Raw genomic sequence first — 23,967 nt, forward strand, 5'->3', positions numbered from 1 at the left:
ACAGTTCAGTAAAAGACCGCTGATGGAATGTTTGCGGACAGTTCAATTCCGTACAATTCAAATTGGCTGAAATTGGTTAAGGTCTTTATCGGGTTGATGTGATGTCGCAGAGCAGTTCAGTAAAAGACCGCTGATGGAACGTTTGCGGACAGTTCAATTCGGTACAAATATAATTGGTTACGCTAACATTTATTATGGGAAGATATGGGCTGTTTGAATGAAACAGAATTGGGAGATGAATGGCCACTAGGGGGAACCAGAGACAAACTTGTGTGTTGATAAATGAATGTATAATGATTTGAATTATTTTGGTTGAATGGAGATCTCCAATGAATGAATGAATCTGTTTAATAAGAATGTGATATCCTCTGTTCCTAGTTTTGTGAAATGTTGTGTTTTAGTAGGTATTAAAGTGAGATTTAAAACAAAGTATTTGAAAGTTCTTTAGAAACTTAGTAATAATGATTAACATTGTGGGAGTTAATTAGAATATAATTCTCAGGAAATAAACACAAAGTGAAATCAAAATGTATAAATTAGGATTTGTAAATGATTAGTTGTAACTCGGCATAGTCTTGGCTGCTAAAAAAAAAAATAAATACATAAAATAGTTTCACATCAATTAGAAGTTATAAATGGCAGGCAAGAAATGTGATCAATAGCACTAAATTGGTCTTCGCATAAACACAAAGAGAAGTTATACTCCCAAGCAGTCAGAGCTCTGTGCAGGAAATTACTTTGAAACTAACCGGTTGAAATTGACACGGCACAGCTCCACCAGGGTCCTAGTGCCCTATGCATCGCTAGAAAGTTACTAGCAGAAGAAATGAAGTTTAGAGGGTTAAATACATTGTCGAAGGAGCTTTAAGGAATAAAGATATTAGACCAGAAGTTAGAGATTACATTATAGAGGGGGTATTAGGCAATAGAAACGTTAGACCTGAAGTTAGATTAGGAGAATTACTTTCAGTATCAGGAAATAAGAATCTGATGACAGGGAAAGATTTAATAAAATTAAGATGATGCAGGAAAAATTAGGATATTACAACCAATTGATGACAGAGAGGAAGTGTGGGTGAAACTGCCGAATAAAACCACAGAAGTAATCATAAAAAAATTTGGGTGAACATACAATTGTATTAGAGAACCATGACATCTGGAGCAAAAGAAATTGTGTCAGAATTTTTAAAAATATGGTCAAATTGAACAATAACAGAGGAATTATGATACTCCATCGGCAGCCTATCGTCAATGATCGTAGGAATGTAATCAGTAAAGATTGAAATGTATGGAATGATAGATCAAGGGCGGTGATTAATGGCCCTCAGTTTAAAATGGTTCACAGTGAGCATCAGGAAACAGCATGTCAGGACTGTGGGGCATTCTGTAGCCGGATTGTTTGGACTGGTAGTAGCCACATGAAACCCAAGAGACGGTCAGATACTGGGTATTCAGGAGAATTGATAATGCATTTGCAAAGTCAGCGATGGGATGCTGCAGCCCCCAGGGAGATTTGGGGCATTCAGTTTTGCCATGATTGTTTTGTGAAATATCAGGCAACTTTAATGATTGAGGTTTGAGACCACAGGGGGGATTTTGAATCCAAGAAGTGTCAGTGTAAGTGGGATGGTAGATTAATGACAACGTGCAATTACTGCAAGGATAATTTGGCCGACAACAATGTGATTCTAAAAGGCTGTGCAAGCTTGTAGACAAGTGACAGACTTGTGGTATTGATTCGTGAGGAAGTACGTAGCTTATGCTGTTGGGATGACCTGGGGACGTAAGATTAGCCTAACAGTGTTAGAGACTGTATCACTGCAATGATGCCGTGCCATAGGATAGATCATATCCCCATATCCTGCTCAGACAAGAGAAAAATGAATGTTTGGGTGTGGGTGTCAGGATGCCAGTGAACTGAAACCTGTTAGCAGCATCAATAGGACAGATGATACAGTGAAAATATTATGTCCGGAACTTATCCTGTCACAATCAGAATTAAAAACATTGAAGTAGACGCAGTAGCAATATCCAAAATGTATCAGGGAAAGTTTCGACCTGATTGAATCACTGAGTTAGAAAAAGAGGAATGGTGGCAATGGAAATCCGGAAGTCCTGGAGATGGTACTTCTGGAATACCCAAGCAAGGATAGGAAGATACAAATCAAGAAATAGGGCCCTCTCCGCCTTTGACCTGTTCATTTCAGTTTCAGATGAAGCAACAATAATACAGATGAAGAACCTGAACAACACTCTGCAGAAGAATGTTTCAGACAGTATGGGAAAAAAACTAATGATACAATTGGCTACATGTTTGAGGGAATTAAATGATAGAGCCCGGAAGAAAAACCTTACGTGTTAGCAACAAATCAAAATATCAAATTATTACTGAATACTGAAAGCTCCGGTTAGACATCTCTAACGGGATGTTAGCTGATGGGTGATCTGTGGTCTCCAGGAGGGACGTATTACGCGGTAGAGTTATTAAGGGTCTCTGCAGACAGCAGCGACTGATGAGGAACCCCCGTATTTTAAATTCCAATAGTTTAAGATTATTGGCAGCTTGTTGCCGCGAGGGGAATTGTAACCAATGCAGCAACCAATATAGCATTGGAGAGTATAACAGTTATTACAGATGAAATGTCCTGTAAATTGTTAGGGACTGTTATGTATAAATTCAATTGGGTTGTAACCACAAAAAGTTAACTGTACTAAGTGTGTGAGTGGTGTTCAAGAAAAAAAACAAATAATGGCAATTATACACTCCATGCTGTAAGGAAAATGATAACAGACAACAGGGGTTTGAAGAAAACTGAGCTATTGTCTCAAGTAAGCCAGGGCTGGCAGGCTACATGGTTTAGTACAATGTTCGACGTCAGAGTCAGGAAGTCAGGAATAGAAACAGGATTGGTTGAAGCTCCTGCAATTCATACAGCAAGATAATCAGTGCATGATACATGATATCATAATTTACCATTCCTATGGGAAACGGAAAGCACTTCCTACAAAAAAAAACCCCAGTGAGGGATAAGGACCTTTTGGTCGCTGATGGACTGAGTTGTGTGCTGTTTCTAAGGGACATGAGGAAGCTTTTTACGGTGCTGCTACCCCGAGGTAGTCAGATGCCTTGGAGGTAGTGGAACAACCGAAATGGCTATTGTGTTACCTTCCTGAGCGGCGCCAGCTATGGTTCACGGTGATTGGACTTGAGGAAAGCACATCACAAAGGGCCTATCAACACTGGTCTGCGAGATGGATGCATTTACCATTGATTTCCTTGCACAGTTTACAAATCATGACATGTACATACGAATGACAAGACTGAGGGATAGTTGCTAGTCAGTACAACTATAAGAAGGATATAAATCCTAAGGGCAACACGGTAGCATTGAGGATGGCTATCTATCTAGTCGGATTCAGCTGTGTTCTCTCATAGCTTGGTCATGGGGTTTTACCTGATGCATGGATTGATAATACTTGTTATTATAATTGTATACTGTATAATATTTGGATGCCTTAATATGTGTTGTAAGCTGGCTATGGCTCGGGTGCTGCCGATAGGCTTGGCCCATCATTATTCACCAAAGATGACATCTCGTTACTGGTGACCATCACACCAGATGGAAGAGGACGGAGAGCCAGAGGATGTAAAAATGTGATGAGGTGTTTATGTACGGAATACTGGCTCAGTGAAGTTCTGATAACGGGCCTCATTTTATTGGACAGATTAACAAGGAGTTCTGCTCCCAGTTGGGCATACGCCAGCAGTTACACTGTGTGTACACACCGCAGGCGGCCGGGTTGGTTGAGAGACACAATCAGACCCTCAAAACTAAATTGGCTAAATTAAGAGCGGACACGGGACTGACATGGCTTAAGTTGCTCCCCGTTGCCCTCTTTCAGCTGTGGGTCACACCTGCAGGATCGGCCTGGCTCTCTCCTGCTGAGATCTTTTACGGCAGGCCCATTAGAACTCCCTGGAACCTGCCTGTTCCCAGATTGGTCCAGTTTCACCATCTGACTAAAGAAAGGACTAACTATGTTCTAGCCATCACTAACATCCTCAAGGAGCTCCATGGCCAGGTCCGCGCAGCTCACCCGTCACCGTCCCTATCACATAGCTTGCTCTCAGTGCAGCCTGGTAGTTATGTCATGGTCAAAAATTGGACTCGGAAAGGGTCAGAGCCACGATGGGAGGGGCCCTTCCAAGTTCTCCTTACCACTCCCACTGCAGTTAAAGTGGAGGGGTGGAGTGCTTGCGTCCATGTCCACCACTGCCCAATGGTCGGTCACTAACCTGCCTCCTTTCCCCAGCGCTGTTTTACAGATGTGGAGCATGACGGATTGTGCTGTCTTCGGCTTCGCCTCACTTGGAACACCGTCAGTGCCTGTAATCCCGACCAAACTACAAGGACATTTCACATTTGCAGAGGTGACGTTCTCCGATGCCCCCATGTACGAGGGCACAGTTTCGACTCATGGAAGGTTATCAAGTTAAAGGGCAATGAAGAGCTCATGAAACACTTATATCAGTCCCGGCGTTGGGATGGGAACATTGCATGGACATTGCCTTGTTTTTGGAGTAAATGTACATTTGATTTTGGATGTGTTAACCTTGGTGCCTTACAGGTAAAATCAGACTGTGAGGAGGGGGTAGGAAGAGGTTGTGAGAGAAGAGAGGAATAGCAAGAGGACGGAACGAGTAAGAAGGGAGGCACGGCCAGAACGCAGGTTATCAAGAGGTATACTTACTTCACTTAGGACCCAGAACGAAGGGAACCTGGGCAGCATGAATCTCTTCTACCAAATCTACCACTGCATGTATGGCCAGGAGCCAGTTGTCTGCTACCTGAACCCCGCATTGGTGTCTAGGTTATTTTCTGTTTCACTGCTTTGGGGCACTCCCCAAACTGTGGTTCATTGTCAGCGTTCCGAGGCACCACCCGAGCAAGTCACTCTTCCTTACGATCCGGGTTTGGCCCCACCAGCTATTTGCCTTCCCCTTCCTCGGGATAATTCCCACTCACAGTATGATAGTCTGCAATGGTGGAGGGCTTATGTACCTAACCTCCTTCACTCCCAATAGAGACTCCCGGTCGTGCGAGAATTATTTTAGCAGTGAGGGGTACGCTGTTTGCTGGTAGAGACGAAAATGAATATAACATGTCTGTTCTCCACTTGTACTGATTTAAAGTGTTGCATAACCCTGACATCAGGTCAATGCGCCTGTTACATTGCCACTTGTGTCCCGCTCACGCCAGGCATCCAACTCCTTTGTGGCTGGGCAAATGTTTCTAATATCACTGTTGGAACTAGGGCTTTCCGCATTGCTAGGAGGCCTAAATGGGCGATCCGAAGCTGGAAGAACTGGGCTACTGGGGAATCCCTACTTCACCAATATACTGATTGTGATGCTAGCCTGTACATGGAGCGACAAACTATTTTTAATGGCACAGCGACCAATATTTTGTCACCCCATTTCCCCACCAAATTGCTATCGGGACTCTAGTCCCTAGTACGGTCCCCTGCCCCTCTGCGTGGATACTGCACCACCAGTTGGCACGCTGGGCAGGTTCAGTTATTTGTGGCCTTACAATCCTGGGCAACGAAACCTTGGGGGCCCTCGGGGCAATAACCAAGGAATTATCTCAACTCAGGTTGTTTGCCATGCAGAACCGGTATGCTCTTGCCTATCTCGCCTGCATCTTTGTGGGCCTGGCCATCCTTAAATGCGTGATGGGTGAAATGTAGGGTACGCTGGAACGGATAGCCGCCCCGAGAGTCTTGACTGTTAGGATCCACGAGGGTGCAGCGGCCGATGGGGTGCTGCAATAGGATTTAGAAATGCAGCAACGAGTTTTCTTAGTTGAGGGGCCATAACTACAGCTTGGACCGATGGGTTATCATGAAATGATAAAAGGAGGGAATGAGGAAGTGAACAAACGAATATGATGGACAGTAGGACCCTGAGGGTAATGAGTTCACAGACAGAGAACAAAGGGATGAGCACAGCATGGCTGGAAGAATTTGGCAAAGTGTGAGGCTCAGACTGAAAACTGGCATGTCACACTCCGGTTTTACAGCCCATAGAGAAGAGGGGCAGAGAAGAATCCAGACATGTGGGGCGGGATTTTCTGTTGCCCGGTGCCGATATCTTAATTGGTGACTGGGCGGAGAATCCCTTCCGATGCCCAAATCGGGGGCAGCGCCACTTTGACATCGTTTTTTGAGTCTCCACACTCTCCACAAATGGCATCATCATGTTGCATGCTGCACGCCGTTAGAACAGTGTTGGCACGTCATTGGAAGGCCCTCTGCTGATGCTCCGCCTCCGATGGGCCGAGTTCCAAACCGCGCGGTTGACGTGTGCTCTGAGCAGTTGGGAATCCGGTATGGCAGCCGCGGACTGTGCCCAGCGCCGCCACAGTCGGACAGGAACCGTGCTGCTGGCCGGGGAGGGGATGGGAGGGGATTCTGCAAGGCTGGAGGGACTGGTGGGGGGTTGGCCAGGGTTTGTCCTGTGGGGCCGTATTTAGAAGGCTGGGTTGGCGCACGGCCGGCGGCATGTTGTGCGGCGCGATCGCTGCAAGTCCTTGCCGTGCCCATGCGCGGCCACGGACCCGGCCATTCTCCGGCCATTTTTGTCATGGGAGCCGGGGAGGTTTACCCGGCGCCGGTGCTAGCCCCACACTGGTCCCGGAATCGGTGAGTGTTCGGCACTGCTTTTGGCATCATAAAACACCACGGAGGCGATTCTCCGCACTCACGACGGTGCAGAGAATAGCGGGGGTTGTAAATTTTTACGGCCATGCTAGTCTGACGCCCTCCCGTTATTCTCCCCCCCCACGCCCGCCTCCCGACACGAATAGCTGCCCTCCGTTTTTTTACGGCGAGCAGCGATTCTCAGCTGGCCGATGGGCCGAAGTCCAAGCCCTTTACGACCGTTTTTAGGAACGTCAAACACACCGGGCGTGATTCTCCAAAACCGGGAGAAATCGTGAGGCTGGCATCAAAAACGGGCGGGGCTAGCATGCTGCGGCCGTGAACTCCGGCATCGCGGGCTTAACGAATTTCGTTAAGCCCGCTTGCCAGAGTTTGCAACGGCTGACGCGTCACATGACATCAGCCGCGCATGCGCGGATTGGAAGACTCCAACCCGCGCATGCACAGATGACGTCATCGCGCATTTGCGCGAAACCCGCGCATGCTTGGGCCGGGATGCCCCTCAGCCACCATGCGAATGAATACAGCGGGGCAGCGGAAGGACAAAGAGTGCGTGGGGTAAGTACCCGTTGCCCGCGATCGGTGCCCACCGATCGCAGGCCCATGGCATCCTTGGCACGGCCGTGGTACTGCCGTGCCATTCTGTGCCATGGTTCCCAAGATCACAACTTTACGGCCGTTTTTATGAACGGTCAGACCAGGTGTGTTTGACGTTCCTAAAAACGGTCGTAAAGGGCTTGGACTTCGGCCCATCGGCCAGCTGAGAATCGCTGCTCGCCGTAAAAAAACGGCGGGCAGCGATTCATGTCGGGAGGCGGGTGTGGGGGGGGGGGAATAGCGGGAGGGCGTCAGACCAGCGTGGCCGTAAAAATTTACGACCCCCGCTATTCTCCGCACCATCGTGAGTGCGGAGAATCGCCCCCACCTGGTCTGACCGTTCGTGAAAACGGCCGTAAATTTGGGATCTTGGGAACCATGGCACCGATTGGCACGGCAGTACCACGGCCGTGCCAAGGGTGCCATGGGCCCGCGATCGGTGCCCACCGATCGCGGGCAGCGGGTACTTACCCCGCGCACTCTTTGTCCTTCCGCCGCCCTGCTGTATCCATTCGCGGGGCGGCTGAGGGGATTCCCGGCCCGCGCATGCGCGGGTTTCACGCAAACGCGCGATGACGTCATCCGTGCATGCGTGGATTGGAGTCTTCCAATCCGCGCATGCGCGGCTGACGTCATGTGACGCGTCAGCCGTCGCAAACTCTGGCAAGCGGGCTTAACGAAATTCGTTAAGCCCGCAATGCCGGAGTTCACGGCCGCGGCATGCTAGCCCCGACCGGGGACCAGAATCGGTTCCCGGTCGGGGGGGCGGAGGCCCTCGTCAAACCCGCCCATTTTTGACGCCAGCCTCACGATTTCTCCAGGTTTCGGAGAATCACGCCCACCAGTTCCCATCAGCACTTAGCCGAAACGGAGAATCCAGTCCGTGATCTCTCCAGAAACAATTGTGTTTCTCGACTCTCTCCGGAGTTTAAACTCATGTCCCCATCCCCTCAGATGGTGACCGCTGGGTGAAAACTGACCCCCTCACTCTGGGCGTGATTCTCCGAACCGGGGAGAAATCGTGAGGCTGGCGTCAAAAACGGGCGGGTTTGACGCCAGCCTCCGCCCCCCCGACCGGGAACCGATTCTGGTCCCCGGTCGGGGCTAGCATCCCACGGCCGTGAACTCCGGCATCGCGGGCTTAACGAATTTCGTTAAGCCCGCTTGCCAGAGTTTGCGACGGCTGACGTATCACATGACGTCAGCCACGCATGCGCGGATTGGAAGACTCCAACCTGCGCATGCGCGGATGACGTCATCACGCATTTGCGTGAAACCCGCGCATGCGCGGGCCGGTATGCCCCTCAGCCGTCCCGCGAATGGATACAGCGGGCGGCGGAAGGATAAAGAGTGCGTGGGTAAGTACCCACTGCCCGCCATCGGTGCCCACCGATCGTGGGCCCATGGCACCCTTGGCACGGCCGTGGTACTGCCATGCCAATCGGTGCCATGGTTCCCCAGATCGCGACTTTACGGCTGTTTTTACGAACGGTCAGACCAGGTGTGTTTGACGCTCCTACAAACGGTCGTAAAGGGCTTGGAATTCGGCCCATCGGCCAGCTGAGAATTGCTGCTCGCTGTAAAAAAACGGCGGGCAGCGATTCGTGTCGGGAGGCGGGCGTGGGGGGGAGAATAGTGGGAGGGCGTCAGACCAGCGTGGCCGTAAAAATCTACGACCCCCGCTATTCTCCGCACCGCCGTGAGTGCGGAGAATCGCCCACTATGTGAGCCTCGAATTTGCGTGATGTGTAGCTGACTCATGACAGTTACTCTTTTTTGAAGGGCGTGGCTAAATGCGCTCGCAAACACACTCCTTACAAGCCAGCATGGAGTTTGGCATCCTCACACGCTATGCAGGGATAGATATAAATGCCTCTACAATGGGCAAAGCTTCCTTCATTCTCTAAGTTGCCAGTTACATATGGGACCATCCCTCTGATTAAAGTTTATTTGTTACTTTACTTACTTCTTGCGAAGACAAAAGGTTTTATGATACCTTCTGTGCCCATTTGTTCAGGCTGGGGGAAATATACTGTCATGCCCCAACGATTGATATTTTCACCTCATCATCTCAAATTATGTTGATGTTAGATCTGATCCCTATCAGTGACCTTAGGGCAGAATTCCCTGGCCTCTCCGTGGTGTATTTCTTGGCGGCGCACGTTCACCGCAGGATATTCTGGCACACCCGTTGTCAATGAGATTTCCCATTGACTGTACCCTATGCCTTCAGGAAACTCGCAGCGGGGATGCATCGTCAGTGGGATCGGGAGATCCCGCCAACGCGAACGGCTGGGCAATTCCAGCCTTAATGCTTTTAAAGGCCATTTGAAGATTGATGTTATTTCTCTTTGTGTCCACTTAGAACAAGTTTTTACTTTGAAAAGCAAGGATAGAGTGGTAAAGTTGTTTGAAACCATAATATTGAAAAGAAGTTTACAAAGCACTAATACAAAACATTATTTATTGTAATAAGTGAAAATGTTTTTGATGTCTGCTTTTACTTGAGATAAGACAGCATGCGATGTCTGGGAACATGGATTCATCCAAGTGCACCAATGTCAGACTTCACTACCATGATGTGGAGATGCCGGCGTTGGACTGGGGTGAGCACAGTAAGAAGTCTTACAACACCAGGTTAAAGTCCAACAGGTTTGTTTCAAACACGAGCTTTCGGAGCACGGCTCCTTCTTCAGGTGAATGGCTGCCATTCACCTGAAGAAGGAGCCGTGCTCCGAAAGCTCGTGTTTGAAACAAACCTGTTGGACTTTAACCTGGTGTTGTAAGACTTCTTACAGACTTCACTACAGCAGAGGCTTATTAATGTGTTTTTGCTGAGACAACTGCTTTGCGTTTCCTCTGAGCTTCGGCAACGCCCAGAACCTGTGGACGTGGTTTCGTTGTATCTGTCAGTGCAAGTCTATTAAACTTACAGAATAGTTTTGTAAAACTTAAAAATTACAACAATTACGTAGAGTCTATATAAAATACATGTTGCTGGAGTTTCACAGCTATTCGACTATCGTGTTCCTCACTCCCCAACTGTCCAGATGACACTTAATCGATCATCCGCTGGCGAGGAGCTGAGTTGAGAGGATGGGGGAAGCGAGTGAGGAGGGGGAGGGGAGAGAGCGAGAGAGGAGGCCGTGGGCAGTGGGGGGGCTGGGAGCAAGTTGGCGAGCAGTTGTGTGTAGGAAGGAAGGTTTTAGATTTCTGGACAATTGGGACCCTTTCTGGGGAAGGTCGGACCTGTACAAACGGGATGGTCTACATCTAAGATCCTTGCTGGCAGATTTGCTAGAGCTGTTGGAAGGAACTCGGCAGGAACACAGACTTTTAGAAGAATAGGGACACTGCATAAAACTGAAAAGCAATCAAGTCAGAAGCAATACTGTGGTAGTAAGTTTGAGGAGAGTAAGACAAGGCTGAATGGCCTCTACTTTAATGTCCCGAGTATTGCAGGTAAAACGGATGAGTTAAGGGGCGAGGGTTGACACGTGGAATTATGATATAGTAGCCATCACAGACATGTGGTTGAGGGAGAGGCAGGATTGAAAGCTTAACATCATGGGATACAGAATATTCAGGAGGGGCAGAGGAGGGGGAAAAGGGGGGGGAGGCATTGCATTATTAGTTAAGGATTCAATTACTGCAATAAGGAGAGATGATATCTTGGGGATGGCGTTAAATGAAGATTTGTGGGTAGCGCTTAGGAATATAAAAGGGACAGCTACATTGCTCGGTGTTTATCATAGAACCCCAGATAGTCAGTGGGAAATTGAGGAGCAAATATGTGCACAATTTGCAGTAGTGTGTAAAAATAATAACAAGGTAATTATAGTGGCCGATTTCAACTTTCCCAACATTAACTGGGATAGTCATTGTGCTAAGGGTTTAGATTGAGCAGAGTTTGTAAAATATATACAAGAGAACTTTTTAGCTCAACATGTGGAAGATCCAACAAGAGACAGTGCAGTACTAGGCCTAATTCGGGGGAGTGAAGCCAGACAGGTGGTTGATAGTGATAGTGACCACCACATCCTGCAATTTGAGATTGTTACAGCCAAGGAAATAGACAAATTGCAGAAAAAGTTCTTGGATTGGGGGAGAGCAGACTTTAGTAAAGTAAGGCAGGATCTGGCCAAGGTAGATTGGATCAAGTTGCTGGTGGGGAGATCTACAGAAGAGAAGTGGGGGAGTGTTCAAAGAGGAAATGGGGAGGGTACAGACCTAACATGTTTCTTCGAGGGTAATAGGAATGAATAAAAATCCCAGAGAACCATGGATGACCAGAGATATTCAGGTTATAATGAGAAGGAAGAGCGAGGCTTTTAATAAGTACAAGGGGACCAAATCAGCAGAGGCATCAGTGGAGTACAGAAAGTGCAGGATGGAGCTTAAGAAAACAATTAGGAGAACAAAGAGGGGATATGAGAAATCTCTTGCTGATAAAAGTAGCAATCATCCCAAGATATTCTCTAAGTATATCAATAGGAAGAGGATAACTTGAGAAAAAGTAGGGCCCATTAAGGACCAATTAGTGAGTGGAGCCAGAGGACATTGGTAGAGTGTTAAATGAATACTTCACATCTGTCTTCACCCAAAAGAATGAGGAGGCAGATATGGAACTTGGGGAGAGAGACTGTGAGGTTATTGAGCAAGTTGTCAGAGGGAGGGACAAGGTATTGGAGGTGTTGGCAGGCTTAAAAGTGGAGAAACCTCCAGTTCCGGATGAATTGTGTCCCAGGTTGCAGGGGCCCTGATCCAAATTTTTAATTCTTCACTGGCCACGGGAGAGGTGCCAGAGGACTGGAGAACCGCAAATGTAGTTCCACTACTTAAGAAAGGCTGCAGGAATAAGCCAGAGAACTACAAGCCAATGAGTCTCACGTCAGTGGTGGGGAAACTAATAGAGATAATTCTGAAGGAGAGAATCTATCTCCACTTGGAGAGGCAAGGTTTGATCAGGGATAGTTAGCATGGCTTTGCCGAACAAATTTGATTAAATTTTTTGAGCATATGACTAAGTGTGTAGTTGAGGGTCGTGCAGTTGAGGTAGTTTACATGGATTTCAACAAAGCCTTTGACAAGGTCCCACATGGGAGACTTATAAAGAAGGCAAATGTACATGGGATACAGGAGACCTTGATAAGGTGGATTTAAAGCTGGATGAGCTGGAAGAAACAGAGGGTGATGACAGATGGCTACTTTAGTGACTGGAATTCAGTGTTCAATGTTGCACCACAGGGATCTGTTCAGGGTCCCCTATTATACGTCATTCATATAAATGACTTAGATAACGATGTGGGGGGTAGGATCCGTAAGCTTGCGGATGACACAAAGATAGGCCGGGTGGTTAACAGTGAGCCTAAGAGTCTTGGGTTACAGGAAGATATAAACAGAATGGTCAAAGGGGCAGAAAGGTGGCAGATGGAATTTAATTCTGAAAATTGTGAGGTATTACACTTTAGAAGGAGCAATTTGACAAGGAAATGGTCAATGAATGGCACCACACTGGGAAGTCCTGAGGAACAAAGGGCTGAAATCGGCCGACTTTCATGACGGCCTCGAAGCCCGCTCCCTGCACCTATTCAACCCCACCCCCGCGGGGGGCTAGGAGCGGAGCTCCATTCTTCTCGGCGGCGGGGCCTTGACGCTGGCGAGAATGACGCGACGGTGGCGCATATGTGATGTCAGCCACGCATGCGGTTCCAACCCGCACATGCGCGGCTGACATCATGCCGCTGACGGCATGAACCCGCGCATGCGCGGTGGCCGTCTTTCCCCTCAGCCGCCCCGAAAGATGTGGCAGCTTGATCTTGCGGGGCGGCGGAGGGGAAATAGTGTGTCCGATTTGGACACCGGCCCGACGATTGGTGGGCACCGATCGCGGGCCTGTCCCCTCCCGAGCACAGTCACGGTGCTCTTTCTTTTCTAGGCCCCCTACAAGCCACAAACGGGCATCTCACTCCCGTTTCATGACGGCGGCGACCACGTGTGTTTGCCACCGTCGTGAAACGGTTGCGAACGGCAGGCCGCTCGGCCCATCTGGGTCGGAGAATCGCCGTTCGCTGATAAAAACGGCGAGTGCCGATTCTTCCGAGGTGGGGGGGGGGGGGGTAGAATCGCGAGGGGCACGCGAATTTTGTCGGGAGGCTCTCCCGCGATTCTCCCGCGCCACGTGGGGAGTGGAGAATCGCGCCCAAAGAGACCTTGGCATGTTTGTAAATAGATATCTGAAGGCAGAAGGGCAGGTTAATAGAGTGGTGAAAAAGGCATATGGTACACTTGCCTTTATTAATCGTGGCATAGATTACAAAAGCAAGAAAGTCATATTGGAGTTATATAGAATATTGGTGAGGCCACTGCTGGAGCACTTGTGTGCAGCTCTGAGCGCCGCATTATAAGAAGGATGTGATTGCACTGGAGGGGTTGCAGAGACGTTTCACCAGGATGTTACCTGGGATGGAACATTTTAGTTATGAAGAGAGGTCGGATAGGCATGGGTTGTTTTTGTTGGAGCAGAGAAGATTGTGGGTCAACCTGATCGAGGTGTACAAGATTATGAAGTGCATGGACAGGGTGGATAGGGAGCAATTGTTTTCCTTAGTTGAAGGGTAAGTTATGAGGGGGAACAAGTTCAAAGTGAGGGGCATGAGGTTCAGGGGGATTTGAGGAAAAATCTTCATACCCAGAGGGTTTGGAATACATTGCTTGCGAGGGTGGTAGAGGCGGGTTGCCTGTTGCTCATTCTACTGTTAGTGTGATTAACACGCCTCCAATAAAGGACATGTGCTTAACACTGGCTTGGCTCTGTATCTGTATCTATGCTCTGGAGTCACCAGGTGCCGTAAGAGACACCGTCACAAGTTATCAAGGTCAAGTTCAAAGCAATAAATCTATATACCGATCAGTAAGTCCAAACAATTAGTGTTTATTATAACAAATATAATAAATACTCATGCACACGCTAAAAGACTAACTTACTTCTACTATTAAACGACTAAATACTTATCTAGAAAGGAACAGGCAAGGTCAGAGGACAAGGCCTTCGTCCCGTTCTTGGTCTGCAACTTCTGGTTATTAAAGTCGGCAAGAGTATAGCAATGCCTGGGTCACGTAGCGATCGTTGTTTTGGCACTTACTGATAGATGGCTGATGCTCAACGGCCGGTGATGAAAGACAGGATCTGGAGGCTGGAGTCGGAGGCCGGAGTCAGGATGCAACAGCCTAGACCGGAGTCAGGATGCAACAGCCTAGGCCGGAGTCAGGATGCAACAGACCGAATCATGTGCGGGACCTTCTTTTTATAGGTCCCAGGAGGTCCAGGCCCCCTTGGGGCGGTTCCCTCATCGATTGGGTCTTTCCCGATCGATACGTTTTGAACTCCCCTATCCTGCGGTCGTTTCTCGATGGCTGGGGCGGTTCCTAGGGGTCATTGTTCTGGTTTCTCTGGCGCCATCCTGGCTGGGTAGCTATAGAAAAGTATCGATTGATACTTAAAATGTTTCTATTGTATCTGGGACTGGGCCTGTATCACCTCATTAGAATGCAGATCGCTTTCCTATTTGCACCTTTGGCTGGGTTTCTGCAACTGCCTTGAAACCGGTTTTTGTACGTGCAAAATGCTAAATGCTTCTGCAAGCTGTGTGTCCTTACTATGGCTGTTTTTCCCTGTATTCTTTGCGGTTCTCCATTTTGTAGACTGGTGTCCATCTTAGATGGCTACATGCCTCACATACCTTAAAAAGTACCTGGATGAGCACTTGGCAGGTTTTAACATTCGAGGCTATGAGCTAATTGCTGGCAAATGGGATTAGGATTGGTAGATCAGGTGCCTTTCATGTGGCGGGGCAGACTGAATAGGCCAAAGGGCCTTTTCTGCACTGTATTTTTCAGTGATTCTGGTGTCAATTTAGGGTGGGTTGACTGGAGTGGGGTAGAGTGGGTGGAGGAGGGGATGGGGGAGGGGAAGAGGGAACTGTGCTATTCCCCCACAAACTGCATTTTAAAACAATTCACTGATTGTGAAATACTTTGAGACATTCCTGTGGAGTGTGGTAAGCTGTTACATCGAAAAGAGTTCTTTCTTGTTTCCTTCCTGTTCTATACTTGTTTGTTTACTTCATCGCCTCGGACAACCCAACTCATTCTCTAATCCTCTTGTTAATGTTGCCACACTTTTCCCTTCCCCCCTCAATCCTCACTGTCAGTCTTCCCCCCTCACCAGTTTATGGTGGAGTTCTGCTTTCAATTCAAACGACTGCACCATTCTCCACCCCCCCGCCCCGCCCCACCAACTTTCCCTCACACTCAGCCTCAACTTCAGAAAATACTTTTCCTTCTCCTACCCACTTCAATCAGGAACTACTCTGATACATTTCAGATTACATTCACTCCTGTCCATCCCAGTTCAGGCTCAGCTCCCCCTTTGATGTATAATTCTAATTACTTTAGTTCATTTTGTACATGTATGCAAGTGTTGAAAATCACCATTTTACTTGAGTGGACCCCTTTTAAATTACTATGAAACAGAGCTTTCTTTCTTGGAAATCTACGCATAGCCTGAGGAGCTCAACTGGATACGATTATAAAAATTAAAACTAAAATTAGTATGTTTAACAGAGTCCGATTGGAAAATAATTTAATTATTAACCAATATAAATTTTAAAATGATCTAATGCCTTATGTTTTCTGAAAATTATGTTACATTCTCAATGTGAATAAATAATTCCAGTTCTTTGCATTTCAGCTATGTTGTAAAGTGTGCTAGTTTCTTCCTTGTTCCGTGTTCAAGTTACTTGTTCAATAGTCTACACATCGATTTCAATACTAAAGCAATTGCAATGATTTTTACCTCATAATGTTGATCAGATGGAAAATGAGATGAACTTCTGTATCAGCTGCAGTTCTACACGTAATGGTGAGTTGATCAAGAAGAAAGTTTGGTGTGTATTATTATACAGCCTATTTGTTGATCCTAGGTTAAACTAAGTGAAAGGAAAGTGGCAAAAAAAACGACTGACCGGAAAAGAAAATGAAACTGATCTCTGCTCCGCCTGCTCCAGCTGTTACCAGCCATTGTCTTTTGAATACAATACTTCTACTTGCTTCAATGGAGAGCAGTTTGGTGTGGTTCAGAGTAATGTCGTCGCTTGAGGTGGTCTGCTCCATTCTCTCCGCAATCATGCCCCGCATGCTTGGTGTGTTGTTACTCGTGTCTTAATAAAGCTCGTAGTCTCAAATGTGGAGAAGATGCTTTATTGTAAGTTCGTTCTCTCTTCAGTGCTGTTACCTATGGCTACCTTCAGTGTTCCTAGCTGGCGTGTGTCCTGCTCCAAGTTCTGCCGTCTGTGAAGTGTCCCCTCACTTCCTGTCCCCGTCTATTTATATGGCTCTCCCGTGCCCCCTCTAGTGTTTGCTCAGTTGTATTGCATCTAGTTAACTTGTGATCACCACATCCCCCTTTTTCTCTTTACATATTTTCTGTACATCGTTAAAGAAAATTGTACATCCTGTCCCGGTGTATTTATAGCTCTCCCTCTGGTGTTTGCTCAGTTGTTTTTTTTGTATCTAGTAAATCTACGATTACCACATCCCCCTTTTTCTCTTTACATATTTGCTGTACATCGTTAAAGAAAATTAGAGAAAACAGTTACTTATGATATGCGTATCTATGCAGGTGATGGTGCTATTGCATATTGTACAAAGCCAATGTAGTTATATGTCCAATCTTAATAAAAACATTTATGAGTCCAAACTTGATGAATTTGTTCAGAGCTTTTTTTTCTTTTTGTTGTTGATGACGTGGTGATATTGATATTGCAAGTCCGCTGTGAATGTTGTTGGTGTTCCTTATTATTTTAAGTACCCAATGCATCATCCCGAGGTGTTTGCATGGTCACCTCACTGATGTTGACTGGCATGGACTTTTTTTTTGTGCTTGTGGTGTTGATTTATTGTCTCATCCGCCTTGGATGCTGGTGTGCTTGCTCGTTCTGGAGCAGACGTGAGTTTGTGCGATTCGTTGTCATCCCATGACATGTTTGTAGTCTTGTCATCGTTTTGCAGTGAGCTGTGGCATTGTCCTTCCTGTGCCGAGTAGTACCATTGTGTACAAGTCGTTGTTTCATTGCTGTTGTTTCTGTCATTCCTGTTTTTGTTGTTTTCGTTGCCGTACTTGTTGCTGTTTTTGTCGTTTCTGTCTTTGGTGTTGGCACTGTCGTTGTTCCTGACTTTGTTGTTTTCGTTGCCGTTCGTGTTGCTGTTTTTGTCGTTTCTGTCTTTGGTGTTGTCGCTATCTTTGTTCCTGACTTTGTTGTTTTCGTAGCCGTTCTTGTTGTCTCTGTCTCTGTCGTTGTCGCTATCTTTGTGCCTGACTTTGTTGTTTGTCTTGTCGCGCTTCATGTTGCTTTTGTTCTTTCTGTTGTCGTTCTCGTTTCTGCTGTGCTTCTTGCTATTGTTGTTGGTCTTGTCGCGCTTCATGTTGCTTTTGTTCTTGCTGTTGTTTGTCCCGTTTCTGCTGTGCTTCTTTTGACTGTTGTTTTTCTTGTTATACTCTATTCGTGTCCCGAGTGGATAATTTGAGTCATTGAGCATTTCGTCTCGAGAGTGGTGCGAATGATCTGATGTTGCATCGGTGCAGGTGACATCAATCATTTGTGGAGAATTGGATTCCTCATCTTTGCTTTCTTGGTGCTCCTCTTCCAGAGTCAAATTCTTCTCGATTCCATTTGACGCGGTGTCTCTGGATTCTTGGCGCTCCTCTTCTGGAGTCAAAACCTCCATGATTACAATTGACGTGGTGTCTGTGGACTTCTGGCGCTCCTCTTCTGGAGTCCAAATCTGCATGATTTCAGTTGACGTGGTGTCTCCGGACTCTTGGCGCTCCTGTTCTGGAGTCCAAATCTGCATGATTTCACTTGACGTGGTCTCTCTAGACTCTTGGTGCTCCGCTTCTGGAGTTGAAATCTTCATGATTTCTGTTGATGTTGTCTCACTGGACTCCAGGTGCTCCTCTTCTGGAGTCAAAATCTGCATGGTTTCTTTTTGCTTGGTCTCTCTGGACTCCAGGTGCTCCTCTTCTGGAGTCAGAATCTGCATGGTTTCTTTCGGCGTTGTCTCTCTGGACTCCAGGTGCTCCTCTTCTGGAGTCAAAATCTGCATGTTTTTTTTCGGCTTGGTCTCTCTGGACTCCAGGTGCTCCTCTTCTGGAGTCAGAATCTGCATGGTTTCTTTCGGCGTTGTCTCTCTGGACTCCAGGTGCTCCTCTTCTGGAGTCAAAATCTGCATGTTTTCTTTCGGCATCGTCTCTCTGGACTGTTGGGTGGCCCGACTCTGTGCTTCTGTACAGACAAGCTGAGAACTGTCAGTCTCGCTGTGATCCTGTACGTCGAGTGTGATCACCTTGTCACTGTCTTCGCATGCAGTGGGTAGAGGTGCATTGTCTTCTTCTTGTTCATGTGAGCTTGTTAGACTTTCATAGTCTGCTTGTGGTTGCTCAGATATGGCAGGTTGACCTTCATGGTCTTGCGCATGCATGGTGTCAGTGGTTAGATGTACGTTGTCTTCTTCTTGTTCCTGTGAGCTTGGTAGACTTTCATAGTCTGCTTGCGGTTGCTCAGATACAGCGGGTTTACCTTCATGGTCTTGTTCATGCATGGTGTTCGCCAGGGAGTGTTTGCTTGCATCCCTTTTGGAGTCTTTCATCACTCGCACTGTGGAGCCTGTCATCGCTCGCGCTGTGGAGTCTTCCTGTGCTCTCTGTGTGGCGTCGTCTTCGTCTAGGGTATTGCTGTCATCCAATGTATCGACGAGCTGCCATGGCATCATGGTGTTGGATTCATCTACCATGAGTAGAGTCGTGTTGAGCTTTGCAACGGTGTCGCTGATGCTGTGATCAGCATGTCCAAATAACTCCTCCATGTCTGAGTAGTATTCTTTGACACCCATTTCATCTTCGTTGGCTTCTTCTACCACGAGTTGATTCGTGTTGAACTTTGCGACCGTGTCGCTGATGCTGTGATAAGCATATCCGACTGACTCAGCTGTGTCTGAGTAGTATTCTTCGAAAACCAAATCATCCTGGTTGGATTCTTCTACCACAAGTTGATTCGTGTTGAACTTTGCGACCGTGTCGCTGATGCTGTGATAAGCAGATCCGACTGACTCAGCCATGTCTGAGTAGTGTTCTTTGAAACCCAAATCATCTTGGTTGGATTCATCTACCACGAGTTGGTTCGTGTTGTGCTTTGCGACCGTGTCGCTGATGCTGTGATAAGCATATCCGACTGACTCAGCCATGTCTGAGAGGTAATCTTTGAAAAACAAATCATCTTTTGTTGTTTCGGAATTCTTTTTGTTCTCTTCACTTTGGGTGGTGCAGACTGCTTTTTTCAGGGTGTTGTGCAAGTTGTTTTTTACTGTTGGTTTAAGTTCAGGCATTTTTCTGTGTTCTGAGGCAAGAAAATTTGTGTTTACCACTTTAAGTGTCTTGTTTGCAATTTTCGGGCATTTCCCTTTTAAGTGGGCGTGGTCGGGATGCTCAGACGTCATGACGTCACGCGCAGGAATGCATTGCGCATGCGCAAATCGGCCTTCCTCCCTCACTGTGCGGTTTTGTTTCCATTGCGCATGCGCGGCGTGCGCATGCGCATTACGATCCGCGACCAAAACTTTTTTTGACTGCGCATGCGCGGCTTGCGCATGCGCATAACGATCGGCACCGCGATATTTTTTAAACTGCGCATGCGCGGCTTCCGGTTCCTGCGCATGCGCAGACGCAATTTGTAGTTCTTTGCTTACCGGAGACTGCAAAATGTGCTCCGACGCCATTTTTTCACGGATTTCAGCGATTTTTCTGTCCCATCTGGACTGGATTTCTAAAAGTTGTAAGTTACCTTCTCTTCCCGATTTGGACTGGGTTTCAGCATTGTGGCTTTGTGAGAAATTCTTGTTATTTCTTCTTTTTGATCTGTACTTTTCATTCGCGATTTCTTGTTCTTTTCGTGATTTTTAAAGTTTTGCATCACTCAGTCTCTGTGCAGTTAAGACTCTGAGCATGTCTTGCTGTTCAAATTTCTCACAGTACTCTTCAAATTTGTTTAGTAATGTTTGTAAGCTGTTTCTGTCTTCATCTTTTGAGTATTTAAATCCATTATACACTTTCCTATTTACAGGCCCTGCGGTGAGAATTGCTATTTTAATGTTGTCGGAGGCGTCTTGTACCTCATTAGCTACGAGATCCAAATCAAACATTTGTTTAAACCTTTTCCAGACACCTCTTACATTGCCAGTCAGGTCTAGCTGCTCTGGGTGTCCAAGCCACATCCTCGAATTAGCGATGTCTTCCCAAGTAAAATGTCCAGTAGGAGATTTCCATGCCATTTTGAGCTTTCTGTATCTGCCACTGAGTTGTCCTGTAGTAAGCGTCTGAAGCCACTCCTGGTACCATGTGTTGTTACTCGTGTCTTAATAAAGCTTGTAGTCTCAAATGTGGAGAAGGTGCTTTATTGTAAGTTCGTTCTCTCTTCAGTGCTGTTACCTATGGCTACCTTCAGTGTTCCTAGCTGGCGTGTGTCCTGCTCCAAGTTCTGCCGTCTGTGAAGTGTCCCCTCACTTCCTGTCCCCGTCTATTTATATGGCTCTCCCGTGCCCCCTCTAGTGTTTGCTCAGTTGTATTGCATCTAGTTAACTTGTGATCACCACACTTGGAACGTTTTTCTTGCTGGAACCAAAGTGCGTGCAACATGCGTGCCCGCTGGGCCGCTGTTTGATTGAAGTGGACCGACTGCTGGATGCCATTTAGGAGAGGAGAGAGACCCTCTTCCCCAAGGTGGGTCAGAGACTGAAGCCTGCCCTCCTTAACAGCAGGGAGGAGGTGGTAAAGGGAGTCAGTGCTGCCATTATCACCAGGAGGACCGGCATGCAATGCTGGAAGAAGATGAATGATCCCCTGAAGGCAGCTCGGGTGAGTCAACACCTCCGTGCACCTGGTAACACCGGTCTCTCGCTCCACACATCACTCCTAAATTTCCCGGAGGCCAACAACACCCCACCTGCCTGTGTCTTTTACAATGCACCCTCCACTAAACTCCAACACATGTATTGTCCTCTTTGACCAGCAGCCCTGAACACACATGCCAGAAGGTACAGACCACCCCGTAGAACTCGCCACCCAGAGCTTCACTATGTCTTTTCTGTGTCCCCTAGATTAAGGCAGCCCATAATGAACACAAGAGCCAAAAGATGGGAGTCACTGACCTTCGGGTCCACGTCCTGGCCGTGGAGAGGACCCTGCAACTCATGGGCGAGGCCGAGGAGAGGGCAGTGGCCGAGATGGAGGTTGGCACGTGGCAAACCAGTTAGAGCCCAATGCAATGTTGATATGTCTACAGCAAGTGAGTCACCGCTTGCCCACAGACCAGTGCTTCCAAGATCTCACCTCATGTTTTTTATCTTGCAAGATCACTATCAGAGAGGCTGGGCCATCCGGGGCCGCTGCCCCCCTAGCCATAACCTCAGCACACCCCAGAGTACGACTCCGGATAAGATGGCAAATTTGCAACCTGCACCCTCGACCATCATGGAAACTATCATCTCAGTGAGTAATGTTATTGCCAGTCACAGAGGGACATAGAATATACAGTGCAGAAGGAGGCCATTCAGCCCATTGAGTCTGCACCGACCCACTTAAGCCCTCATTTCCACCCTATCCCCATAACCCAATAACCTCCTAACCTTTTTGGTCACTAAGGGCAATTTATCATGATCAATCCATCTAACATGTCCCAGTCTCAGAGCACTACGACTGAGGACATTGAGAGCATGTTTCAGATGAGAGCAGCCTTCCAGGACTGACAGCACCAGGTGACGGCGGCACCTCCAGAGCTTTCTCTGGCCTGATCTCCATTGCATGGAGTAGGCAGCGTGAACCCCGAGGGTGGAGGAAGTGTCGGGATCCATACCAGTGTCTTCGCAGGGGAGGTGCTGGAACACCTCAGCCCTTCCGAATGGCCCCTACCTGACACTGGTGCATCTCATGGGTAGCAGGCAGAACAAGGTAGCACATTGTCACGTTGTGATACCCAAAGTCGGTCGGATCCATCCACACCCAGGCCCTCCAGAGGATGGCTGCCAAACGTATGACAGGTTATAGGTCAAGACACGCAGCACGCCACCTCCACTTCTGATATGCTGCCTGGGGTTACACCTAGAAGAAGTGGTTGGCCTTGTAAGATAAGGAATTTAGATGAAGCTTAAGTTGGCATGGTTGTAGAAAATAGAGGATAATTCGGGGATAGAGCTCGCCATTGTACATAGTCACCATTGAACACTTTTGCACCACCAGTCTGACCTGACGGGTCTGAAGGATTGACTGGGGCTGAGTGTGGAGCATCTGCTTGGTGGGAAGGGGAGGGAGGTGTGGAGGGTGGACTTAGACAGAGCCCCCATTACACAAGAATATCACCAGCTGGTCCCCGCTCTTCTAGGGCAGGCTTCTCTTGTGCAGGGTCCTCTCTGAGCTGACCCTACTCCTCCAGCTTAAGTGCATCCACAATGGGAGCAGTGGCCAGGTAGTTAGCAGGTATGGCTGTTTGTACTCTGAAAACCATTGGGTGATTTCTCTGCTGGTGGATTCTCTGTTCCACGAGCAGCCCCCCCCCCCCCCCCCCCCCCCTCCCAGCCCGTGGGTTTCCTGGCAGCCTGGGGTGGCTAAAATGAGAAATCCCATTGGCCAGCCGCTGTCACGGAGAATCCTGCTGCCAGCGATGGCTCATCACCGTGAAGCACTCGGCTGGTGAGGCGGAGGATCCCCCCCATATGTCTCTGCAGGGGGCTGAAACAGAGACAGAGAATTTTAGCAAGATGAGGATTCCCTTGACCATCCAAAGCCACAAGGTTACATGGTCACATTGAGTTGTACTGCTGCACCACCCTCAACATGTTCCTCCACCCCTCACCTGGCCCCTTCGATACGTTGTTGGCCATACTGCACCCCTGTTCCCATCAATGAGTGGCACCTGGCCTGTGATGTGGGGAGCGCACATGGTGCAGTAGTTAGCACTGCTGCCTCACAGCGCCAGGAATCCGGGTTCAATTCCGGCCTTGGGTGACTGTCCGTATGGAGTTTGCACTTTCTCCTCGTGTCTGCTTTGATTTCCTCCAAGTGCTCCGGTTTCCTCCCACAATCCAAAGATGTGCAGGTTAGGTGGATTAGCCAACCTATGTTGCCCCTTAGTGTCCAAAATGTTAGGTGGCGTTACGGGGATGGCGTTGGGGTGTTGACCTTGGTAGGGTTTTCTTCCCAAGAGTCAGTGCAGACTCAACGGGCCAAATGGCCTCCTTCTGCACTGTAGGACTTCTGTCATTCTATGAGCCTCTATCCTCACCACCCATCACTGTCAACAGGGGTACCGATGGCTGCTGTAACCTCTGTCAATGCGGACTCTGCCCTGTTACCCCCTGTGGGATCTACTGTGGATCTCCTCAATGGGTGGACCATTTGTTATTCCACCAGCAGAATGGCAACTGGTTATGTCATGCAGACAGTTAATGTGCGTTCCCAGTCGCCTCCATGCTAAGAGGCTTGTGTACGGGCAGGTCCTACAGATGGACTGAGTGAGGGAAGTGTGTATTTGCTGGGAG

At 47.9% G+C, this 23,967-nt stretch overlaps 1 protein-coding gene across 1 annotated transcript in view; it reads right to left on the reverse strand.

The window, feature by feature from the left end:
• The window catches only part of LOC119950815 (interferon-induced protein with tetratricopeptide repeats 5-like), a 41,148-nt gene extending 24,832 nt beyond the window's left edge, over nucleotides 1-16,316 (reverse strand). The window contains exon 1 of the mRNA XM_038773637.1: nucleotides 16,178-16,316. The gene's annotated coding sequence lies outside the window, so the exon portion shown is untranslated. The remainder of the gene's footprint in view (nucleotides 1-16,177) is intronic.
• Nucleotides 16,317-23,967: the final 7,651 nt, after the last annotated feature.

Source organism: Scyliorhinus canicula, chromosome 16, assembly GCF_902713615.1.
Source record: "Scyliorhinus canicula chromosome 16, sScyCan1.1, whole genome shotgun sequence".
Classification (NCBI taxonomy): Eukaryota; Metazoa; Chordata; class Chondrichthyes; order Carcharhiniformes; family Scyliorhinidae; genus Scyliorhinus; species Scyliorhinus canicula.